Genomic DNA, 11,104 nt, shown 5'->3' on the forward strand with positions numbered 1-11,104 from the left:
GTCAAGGTCATTTGGAGGCCACTTTCTCTAATACTTTGAATATTAATGAGAATCACTAGATGAACAAATTGTCTCTTCTGATTTGGGTAAGTGAATTATTTGAAGGTAGAAAAGCCATCATTCCACCTGTCTTGTCTGAAGGAACTTCTGTGGGGAAATGCTGGGGAAATAACATTATTTCGGATTGAACCCAATAGAAGATTTGATTTGTAATAAAGAACTAATTTAATGGATACCTTGTTCATATTCCAAGCATTAAAAAAGTTTGTCAAATGGACGAATGAGTAATGCTTTAGACTGCAAGGCTTACAGATGAGATAATGCCATGACCCAGACTCGGTGGTGGGCTGATGCTCATTCCTTGTGGCGCATACCTTTTTCCAGCTTCATGGTCAGTGACTTGGTGTTGGTAGCTTGAAAGCAGTCATGGCAGGAATATTTACAAAACTCAGTAGATGCTACCAATTAGGGCTTTTCTGTCATCTTGGAGAGCTAGTTGTTACACATTTACCAGCACACCACTCCCTAGGCTTGTTAGGGATTTCACAAGTGGAAAGAATTTCTGTGACTTCAGGGGAAGAAAGAAGGAAGTGCAATGAGAATACCAATTCAAACCCTTTTCTCTTCTTTGGTCTTGAATGTTTATGTCTGTTGTTTTCTTTTATTGGTAATTTCAGAGTTGGGGGATACTCTGTTAAGATAGTAGAGATGTTAAGGTAGTAGAGGGCGAATGAAGTTCAAGAGTAAAGGCATACTGGGGCGTGTTAGTTTCAGCCGAGCACACCTCTCCTTTTCAGCCCTTCAGCATTAATGGTTCCCATAATTTAAGCAGGGAAATGTTGGTGGACAGCCATGTAGGAAGCCCTCATGGAGTATCATTTGCCTGTGGAGACAAGGAAATAAAGGTGTCCAAGTTGGAAGGAAATGTTCCATATCCTCTGGTCCAATCCCTTCATTTCCCAGGTGAGGAAAATGGGCTCCGAAGAGTGGATGTGTTTCCCCAGATCATGGGTCTAGCTTATAGTGAGGACTTGGATCAGACTGTCTGGTGTGACTATCAACTCTCTATTATATTTGACATTGGACTGGTTACTTAATCTTTGTGTGTTTTCTCAGCTATAAAATGAGGATTTTGTGAAGAGTAAATAAACATGTGAAAAACTTACATGTAGTAAGAGCTCAATAAATATTAATAATATGGAGACTTTAGTAATAACACTGTTTTCTTTCAAAAGGGGGAAGTTCAGAAAAGAAAGATTTATTAATATACTAAAAACCAGCATACTCCTAATTAATAATATATTAATTCAATCTATTAAGTTATTGAAAACCAGCATACATATTAATAAAACATTAACATTTTGAAATTTCAAATGTATGATTTTTCCCCCAAATCAGACTGTACAAGTGTTTTAGTGACTGATTCACCAACAGTGTTAGTTACACTCTCCTTTTTTTCTTTGAACTTCAAAGGATTTCTAGCTGAATAAGGACCAAGTAAACTTCAGACATCTTTAGACTGGCATGTGTTCCCTGAGGCCTTTTCCTGTGCTGAGTCGCTTCAGTCATGTCGGACTCTTTGCAACCTACAGACTGTAACCTTCCAGGCTCCTCTGTCCATGGGATTCTCCAGGCAAGAATATGGAGTGTGTTGCCATTTCCTCCTCCAGGTGATCTTCCCAACCTAGGGATTCAACCTGTGTTTCTTGTTTCTCCTGCATTGGCAGGTGGGTTTTTTTACCACTAGCGCCACCTGGGAAAATTTTTTCAGAGAATGTTTAAAGAACCCCCCCCCTCCCCGTACCAGTTAGGGGGTAGGTCACACACCCCTTTATGTTGACAGTGACTATATCTGGGTTGCATCTTCCACAGGTCTCTACCACCAGCAGGTGGTAAAGGTCAGAAAGAGAAGGCCCTGGGGCACACCTGGTTTGTCCAGAATCAGAGAACAGCTGGATCAAGGGTTTATCAAGGTCAGGGGCTGGGCAGAGGCCTGGGGCTGGCCCCTCCTCACCTAGCCCTCTCTCTCTACCCAACCATTTGCTCAGTCGTGTCTGACTCTTTGTGACTCTTTGGACTGTAACCCACCAGCCTCCTCTGTCCATGGGATTTCCCAGGCAAGAATACTGGAGTGGGTAGCCATTCCCTTCTCCACGGGATATTCCTGACCCAGGGATCAAACCTAGGTCTCCTGCATTGAAGGCAGATTTTTTTACTGTCTGGGTCACCAGAGAATCCCCTACCCAACCATAGATAATGCTTTAATTTGCTAGTCACCCGGGAGGGTGAGCAGTGTGCAGGTTCTAGGGGCTAGTCCTGAAAACTGACTCTGGGTCCCCTTTCCTAGCTCCGTCACCTACTCGCTCCATTTCCATAGGGAAAACACATAACATCTCTGAGCCTCTATTTCTCATCTGTAAAATGAGAATCATAGTCCCTGCTTCATAAGATTGTTGAGAAAATCAACTCAAGCAATATGTGAAAAGCAATACATGAAAGGCACATGTTTTGCTTTTATTTCTTTAATTTCTATTGTGGTAAGATGTACATAACATAAAATCTACTATTTTAGCCATTTAAAATGCACAATTCAGTCACATTAAGTACATTCACATTGTCATCAGGCAACCATCACCCATCCATTTCCAGAACTTTATTGTCATCCCAAACTGAATCTCTGTACCCTGTAAATAATAACTCTCTACCATGTCCTCCCCCCTGCCTCTGATAACTTCTATTTTCTGTCTTTATTAATTTGACTACTCTAAGTACTACATACAAGTGGAATAATATAATAGTTATCTTTCTGTATTTGGCTTATTTCTCATAGCATAATGTCATCAAGGTTTATCCATGTGATAGCATGTGTCAGAATTTCATTCCTTTTTAAGACTAAATAATACTACATTGTATTTTCATAGCATATTTTGTTGACCCATTCATCTGTCAATGGATATTTGGTTGTTTTTATATTTAGGCTGTTGTGAATAATGCTGATATGAACATCGGTGTACACATGATCTATTTGAGTCCCTACTTTTATTTTTAGGGTGTGCACCTTGAAGTGGAATTGCTGGATCACGAGGTAATTCCATGTTTATTTTTTGAGGAACAACCATACTGATTTTCACAGCAGCTGCACAATTTTACATTCCCATAAACTGTACACAGGAGTTTTGATTTCTGTATATCCCCGCCAGTACTCATTATTTTCTTTCTTTCTTTTTAAGAAATAATGGCTATTTATTGTGGGTATGAAGTGCCCATTTTGTGGGTTGGCTTTTCACTCTTGACAGTGTCCTTTGATTTACAAAAGTTTTCAATTTTAATTAGTCTAATGTATCTATTTTTTCTTTTGTTACTTGTGCTTTTGGTATCATATCCAATAAGTCATTGCCAAATCCAATGTCATGAAGCTTCCCCCTATCTTTTCTTCCCAGAGTTTTATAGGTTTAGCTCTTAGGTTTAGGTCTTTAACCTATTTTGAGTTAGTTTTTGTACATGGTGTACTGTAAGCATCCAACTTCATTGTTTTGCATGTGGATATTCAGTTTCTCCAGCACTGTTTGCTGAAAGTGAAAGTTGCTCAGTCGGGTACCACTTTTGGCGACCCCATGGAATTCTCTCCAGGCCAGAACACTGAAGTGGGTAGCCATTCTCTTCTCCAGGGCATCTTCCCAACCCAGGGGTGGAATAGAGCTCTGCAACACTCCACGTGGATTCTTTACTAGCTCAGACAAAGACTGTACTTTTGCCCTTGAACAGTATTGGGACCTTTGTTGAAAATCATTTGACTGTATATGAGAGGGTCTATTTCTGAGCTTTTTATTTTACTCCATTGATCTGTATGTTAGTCTTTATGCCAGTACCACACTATGTTGATTGCTATAGCTTTATAATAAGTTTTGAAATTAGGAGCTGGTAAGTCTTTTAACTTTGTTTTGACTATTCGGGGGTTATTTGGGGCCCCTGGAGATTTCTTGTTAATTTTATGATGAGTTTTTTTATTTCTGCAGAAAAAAATGTTGTTGGGATTTTGATAGGGGTTGTTTGAATCTGTAGATCACTTTGGGTAGAACTGGATCCCTAATAATGTTAAGTCTTACAATCTATGAATATGTGATGTCCTTCCATTTATTTATGCCTCCTTTAATTACTTTAGCAGTATTTTGTTTTGCAGTTTTCAGTGTAGAGATCATTTGCCTCCTTGTAGTTTATTCCTACTTAGTTTATCATTAACACTACAATAGTGCTTAATTTGTGCCTAGCACTATACCACAGAAACCAAGGAAATCTTTCTAAAATGGAAATGTTATGTCATTCTCTTGTTTAGAACTCTTGAGCATAGTCTATAATGTGCTTTGAGATCTGGTTTTGGCATACTTTTTAGCATTATCTCTTGTTACACTCCCCTCCAAAAAAACTTCCAAAGCAATAGACAAAACTCTCTAGCAATGCCACTGATCCTTTTTCTAGAATATCCCACTATTTCCAAAGTCTGGAATACTACCCCCCCACCCCGCCCTGCCCATTCAGTGCTGCTATCTCCTCTGAATGTCCACCTTGACTTGCTAACTCTTCCTATAAACTCTTTGAAGGCAGGAACCATAACTTACTCATCTTTGCATCTTAAGCATTCAGGATGCTATCTAGAACTGAGTAAGAACAGCATGGAATTAAATTGACTTTTTTCCCCTGAGCCTTAAGAAGAAATAATGTAAGAAGCAGGAGGAGGAGGAGCACAGGGATGCTGACTTTAAACAATTAAAATGCTATTGTATAAAACAGAAAATTCTGTGCTCCTTACAAAGGAATAGAGACCAAGGTAATAGGTAGATGTCCAAGGAGATAAATTTGAAATCCATATAAAGGATATTTTTAGCAATTACATCTGCCTAACAATAGAATGGATTATCTTGAAAAGTAGTGTGTGCCTCCTACTGAAAATGTTCAAAAGTAGGGCCTCCATGTCCATTTCTCAGTGATTGATAAAGTGCTTGAAGCACATGGGCTCTGGAAGCATCCTGACTTTAAAGTTTCATGATTCTAGATGCAACATAAACAGAACTATTTTACAGTGATTCAGAATTTGCCCTCTAAAAACTTATGGTTGTCTCATCAACTTATTTTCTGGTAAACAATGACTTAAATGCCTTTGAGGATCAGAGTCTGGTTGGTGGTGGGTGGGCATTCTGGGGACAAATCTGAGGTTCATAAATCTGTGAAGGCTTCAGGAGATGGTGTCAAGGACACTCGTGGTGGGCGGATGGCCTTCCAGAGCTATGGCAGACCCAAGTCAGAGAATAGCGGGCAAGGGCCCTATTTCAAGGAGTTCCTGCAGGGGGCTGTTCTGAGTGTGATGGTGTAAATGCGTTGAATGGATTGTCATGGGAATCTGGCTGCAAGCAAATGACAGACCACTATGGCTCTAGGGTGACTTGACATTAGTTAGCACTGGGACTCCAGATTTATAGAACAGTTGGCAAAAATAAGCCAAGACCCCACTCTCAGGCAACTGAGATGAATTGGGGGTGAGGGGGTGGTGGTGGAGCAGGCAGGCACCACACTGTGGCAGAGTTCTGATTGCTGGGGCTGGCAAGTAAGAGGAGGGCTTGTTTACCAATATCTTTAATAATTACCAGATTCATTTAAAGATCAGAGCAGGAAATTGACTTGGATGCTGAAGCACCAACCTACTGGTATGGACCCCTTCCTTTTGCTCACCTTCAGTGGGAATGGGGTTGATTTCTCTATTGGGATGGTTTGAGCTTCTTCTACCTGAGGCTGTCTGCACCTATGGAGAGGGGGAGAAATTTGGAGACATTAAGAGTTACATCTTCAGTTTAGATGTTAATTTCATAGGTCATTGAGTTAATGGAGCCTCAGTTTGAGAGAGTTCCCTCTGCTGGCTGATTTAAGCCAGAGCCTGTTGTCTCAGGATACTTGTTCATTGTTGATGTATTTAAGATAAGGAGGTTACATTACTGAGTATAAGGAAATCATTGCTAGGTTTTATTTCATTTTTTTCTGATTTGGGTAGGGGTTCTTGGAGCTTTCTTTCTCCCCAACCTCCAATCAACTTTATTGAGGTATACTTTACCTGAAATAAAATACATACATACTTGTGTAACCACCACCATTACCCAATCAAGATTTTGAACATTTGTACACCTCTAACTTTATTTTTTGGGGCTCCAAAATCATTGCAGATGGTGATTGCAGCCATGAAATTAAAAGATGCTTACTCCTTGGAAGGAAAGTTATGACCAACCTAGATAGCATGTTAAAAAGCAGAGACATTACTTTACCAACAAAGGTCCGTCTAGTCAAGGCTATGGTTTTCCCAGTGGTCATGTATGGATGTGTGAGTTGGACTGTGAAGAAAGCTGAGCACCAAAGAATTGATGCTTTTGAACTGTGGTGTTGGAGAAGACTCTTGAGAGTCCCTTGGACTGCAAGGAGATCCGATCAGTCCATCCTAAAGCAGATCAGTCCTGGGTGTTCATTGGAAGGACTGACGCTGAAGTTGAAACTCCAATACTTTGGCCACCTCATGCGAAGTGTTGACTCACTGGAAAAGACCCTGATGCTGGGAGGGATTGGGGGCAGGAGGAGAAGGGGACGACAGAGGATGAGATGGCTGGATGGCATCATTGACTCGATGGGCATGGTTTGAGTAAACTCCGGGAGTTTGTGATGGACAGGGAAGCCTGGCGTGCTGCGATTCACGGGGTCACAAAGAGTCGGACACGACTGAACGACTAAACTGAACTGAACTGAACTGAAAAAGTTCTACTGTGCATTTTTGCAGTCAGTCCCCGATCCTGATCCCCCATGTCTCCAGGAAACCACAAATCTGCTTTCTCTTGGCATAGATTATATTGCTTGCTTAGAATGTTAAATAAATGAATCACTTAGTATGTACTCTTGTGTCTAAATTCTATCACTCATGATAATGTTTTTGAAATTCATTCATGTTGTATGTGTCAGTGGTTTTAATCTCTCTATTGAAGAGTAGTATTCCATTATATGAATATATCAAAAATTTTTATCCATTTTCTTGTTAAAGGACATTTGGATTGTTTCCAGTTTGGAACTATTTTGAATGAAGTGCTATAAACATTGGTATACAACTCTTTTTTGTGGCCATGTTTTCATTTCTCTTGAGTAAATGTCTGGAAATAGACTCGGTAGGTTATATGATGAGTGTGTGTTTGATTTTATAAGAAACTGCCAAGCTGCTTTCTTTAGTGGTTGTATATCCCACTATTAGTGTATGAGAGTTCTAGTTTCTTCACATCCTTGTCAAGATATACTGTTGTCAACCTTTTAAATTTTAGCCATTTCAGTGGATGTATTGAATATATGAAAATCATTGTTAAGTTTTGTTTTAGTTTTTTTCTGATGGTAAAAATTCCTGAAGACTTTTTTTTTTATTAAACTTTTAATTTTGAAATAATTGTAGATTCACAACACAACTGTAGACTCTCAGTAATGTTAATACATCAGAACCTATGGTTCCCTGACCCTTTTTTTGAAAAACCATAGCACAATATCACAACCACTAGAGTCTTTTCAAAATACAGAAGTCTCAAAGTTTAATTAGAAATAAACAGATACTAGGCACCGTCTGATTGTGCCTTATGCCCAGTGAGACAGGCAGAATCATGGAGCAGGGAAGCTGTTGTAACCATAATGCTTATGAATACTCTTGAGTATTGCATTTCAGGGACTGGAAAAACTGATAACCTGTTAATATTGGCAGTACTAACTCTTAAGGTTTCCAGTCTGAAAATGCAATATGTGAAATTTCAAATTAGACAGCTCCGATGAGAAAGCAAGACTCAGAGTGAAAGACAAGGAGATAGTTAAGAGGTGACACAAAAGGTATTGACTTAGAGCTCCTCCAGTTGGACCTTCACTAAATGTGTCTTTTTTCTCACATAGACATTTTCATCTTTTTGACTTCAAGACTAATTGTGGGTGGTCATTCTATTCAGGGATAATGAAACAACGCTGAACTTCAGATAGCCCCCAACCTCATTTGAGCTAATGTTTTCAAAATATTTGGCTATATCTCAAAATAAGTAGTAAAATGAATTGATTTGGGTTTTAGCTTTTTGTGCTTTCCCTGCCCATATCTAGTGGAAGGATTAACAAGCAATGAAATGGCTAAGATGCAGGGAGTCTGAGTGGGGAGATAGAGAAAGACCCAGATAATCTTCAGACTGGATAATTAGCCCCAACAGACTCTAGCGTTGATGGTAGTAAGAGGAAGCAAATCCTTGAGATAAAGGTTATAAGGTACTCCTACGGAGAAGTAAAGACAGGGAAGGTTGAAGAACTAAATCTACTGTAATTATAAATGTAATTTTTTTTTTAAAAGCAACAAGAAAGGAAAACATGCAGATTTGCTTGAAGAATGAATGTAGTGAATTATTCCCTATAACTTCCTTCCGAAGATGACCATTCAAGCACAGTCCCCACACTACTGTGACAGGACAATCACTCTTTTGGAGGTCATTTTTTATATTATGGCAAAGTTAAGGTTGCTCGTTGTAAGTTCTTTCAACATCCTTTTCTCCAGCTCCTTTCCTCTTTCCTTGATCCTGTCTCTGGAGTGTCTCTTACTTTCCCAATGTGAAAATCTGTCCCCCTATGCCGTTGGTCCCTCCTGCTTGCCCTGGAATCTCACCCCTCCGGGAACACATGCCTGGTTTCTTCCAGCTCTCCTTTCCTGGGACCTGCTCAAATCTCCCCAGTGCCTGCTCTCCCCTTACCTTATGAACCTACACCTCTTCCCCTCATTATCAAACATTTCTAAAAGAGCAGCTTACATTCTTCAGTTACTTTCCTCATCACCGACCTGTCTCCTTGACCTCGGGCAAACTTCTGGTCACCCCTGACCAACAGTTTTCTAAGGGTTGTCAGCATCCCCCTGAACTCCAGGGCCCATGGTCTTTTCTCCTACGTCATCATCCCAGTCTCATTGAACACTATGGACATATCCCTGCCACCTGTCACCGGGTGCTTCCCGGGATCCTCAGCTGCTCCTTCGTGGTCGTTTCTGCCACTTCCTCTGCCCCACAGGTTTATGCCTCGGCTCAAGCCTTCTTTTGGGCATTTTCCTCATCTTTCCCTGTGATCTTTCCCCAGTAATCTCCTCTGCTGCCTCCTTTTAAACTAAAGCCTCTGAGCAGATATCCTTGCACTTCACTGGTTATACCTTTCTATGGGCGCTTCTTCTTACTTTACTGGGCACTCTATATAGCTGTCTAAATTGTAGGGTCATGTCAGGCTGAGATCATGCTATCGATTCACATTCGTGTCCCCTGGCATAAGGTCTTGAATATAATAGAGGCTGAGATGCCATTTGTTGAATGGTGTTATCTTGCCCATTGGATGTCAACAGCTCTCATCTTGATGGCTTGTTGACACTGTGGGGAGGAGAGGCCAATTAAACCTGTAATCTCCTTATTCCTAGATAGGTTCCTGGTCTAGGACATGCGGTAGTCTTCCCTGCCCTGGTTCTCATAAATGACAGGGAAAGCTTCAGGAGCGAAATCCCGGGAGTAATTGAGTCATGACTGGCACCCCCTGCACGGCTCTGACAAGCGGCACGGCAGCGTCTGCCTCTTCCAAGCGGCATCTTATTTCTCGGAGGTGACTTTACATTACTTTACGGAGGCTGGCACGCTGATTCGGGAGACCCTACTGGGAGCCGCACCTGAGCCTGGTGCCTGACTGCAGCAGACAGCTGCCTAGTTAAGGCAAATTTTACAGTTAAATGTGTGTTCTACTTGGGAATTGGAAACTATCGCGGAAGGACAAATGCAAATAAGATTCCAGTTCAGGGCAGAAGCTTTTTGAGAGACAGCCTTGCCAGAAAACCCCGAGTCTCTGGAGTTTGTCTTCAACTGTTGTTTTGGGGAAACTTATGGGCCATTTTCCAAAGGGCGTTTGGAGAGGACAGAGGCAGCCTTGTTGCAATCTGAAGAATGTGTGCTTTGGGGCGGTACTGTTGCATTATTCTAATAAGGAGAGTGAATGCTGGTCCCGCCACCGAGGCGTTGGATAACCTGGAGCAAGTTACTTTGAATTTCTGAGCCTCAGTATTCTTATCTAGAAGCTATAAATAATGATACTTACCTTGTTAGGATTTTGTTTTTAAAGCTTATTCCAGCATTTGGCATATAAAACTTAAAAAAATTTTTTTAATAAAAAAATAAACATTTTAATTTAAAATAAAAGATAAAACATTTATTCCAGCACTTGGCATATAAAATTTCAAACAATGCTAACATTTTCCTCATTGTTTTTACTTAATAATTGTGAGACTTTGGGCAAGTTCCTTAACCTCATGGTATCGTTCACCTCTTAAGTTGGTTGTGAAGATTAAGTGATAAAAGGTAGATGTTTGGCACAGGGTGGGCCCTTGGTAGGTGATGGCTATTATGAACAAGATTGTTCTAACAAGCTAGATGTCAGCAAGCCTTTTTCATTTACATTAAGACAGAGGGTACTTGCTGATTAAGACTCCCTGGGGGAACAAGTTTCCCCCAAAAAGAGCAAGAGAGGGGAAATTAAGTGTCAGGATTAAGGGAAAATGTTTTTAAGTCAGATGGATTGGGCTCCACAGCTAATGACTTGTCCTCCCTTAAACTCGGTTTCATTCTCTGAAATATGGGGCTTGTAATAAAATAATTGCATTTATGTAGAGTTGGGTGAGGTTAGGTAGCCTGGTGCATGTAAGGTGCTAAGTAGGGGACTCCCCTCATTGTTAATCTCTACAAAATATGACTGTTGTCATTGAGAATGTGAAGATTTGGGGGGAAGAGCTGAAGAGAGAGAGAGGAAGTAGTGGGGAGAGAGGAAGGAGAGAGAAGCTGGTTAACAGCACCTAAAGGAGATCCCAACTTGGAAGAGACGAACCCGTATGTGAGCTGAGGCTGCCTTTTACTCTCTTTATGTCCCCTGCATGTATCTCCTGTGGAGCCAAGTGTAATGTCTTATACATGGAAAGTATACAGCAGATATTTATGGAATGAGAGGTCCACTGGTGAGAATTTAGCTAATTAGAATTTATCCCATTGAGTGTATATAT

General features: G+C 40.6%; 1 long non-coding RNA gene across 1 annotated transcript; it reads right to left on the minus strand.

The window, feature by feature from the left end:
• Positions 1–662: 662 nt before the first annotated feature.
• On the minus strand, positions 663–11,050 carry LOC110129376 (uncharacterized). Its single transcript, XR_002311474.2, has 3 exons — positions 10,933–11,050; positions 5,725–5,794; positions 663–883 (listed from the first exon to the last, which is right to left on the minus strand). It is a non-coding gene; the product is annotated as an uncharacterized lncRNA (long non-coding RNA).
• Positions 11,051–11,104: the final 54 nt, after the last annotated feature.

Source organism: Odocoileus virginianus, chromosome 1 (assembly GCF_023699985.2).
Source record: "Odocoileus virginianus isolate 20LAN1187 ecotype Illinois chromosome 1, Ovbor_1.2, whole genome shotgun sequence".
Taxonomy (NCBI): Eukaryota; Metazoa; Chordata; class Mammalia; order Artiodactyla; family Cervidae; genus Odocoileus; species Odocoileus virginianus.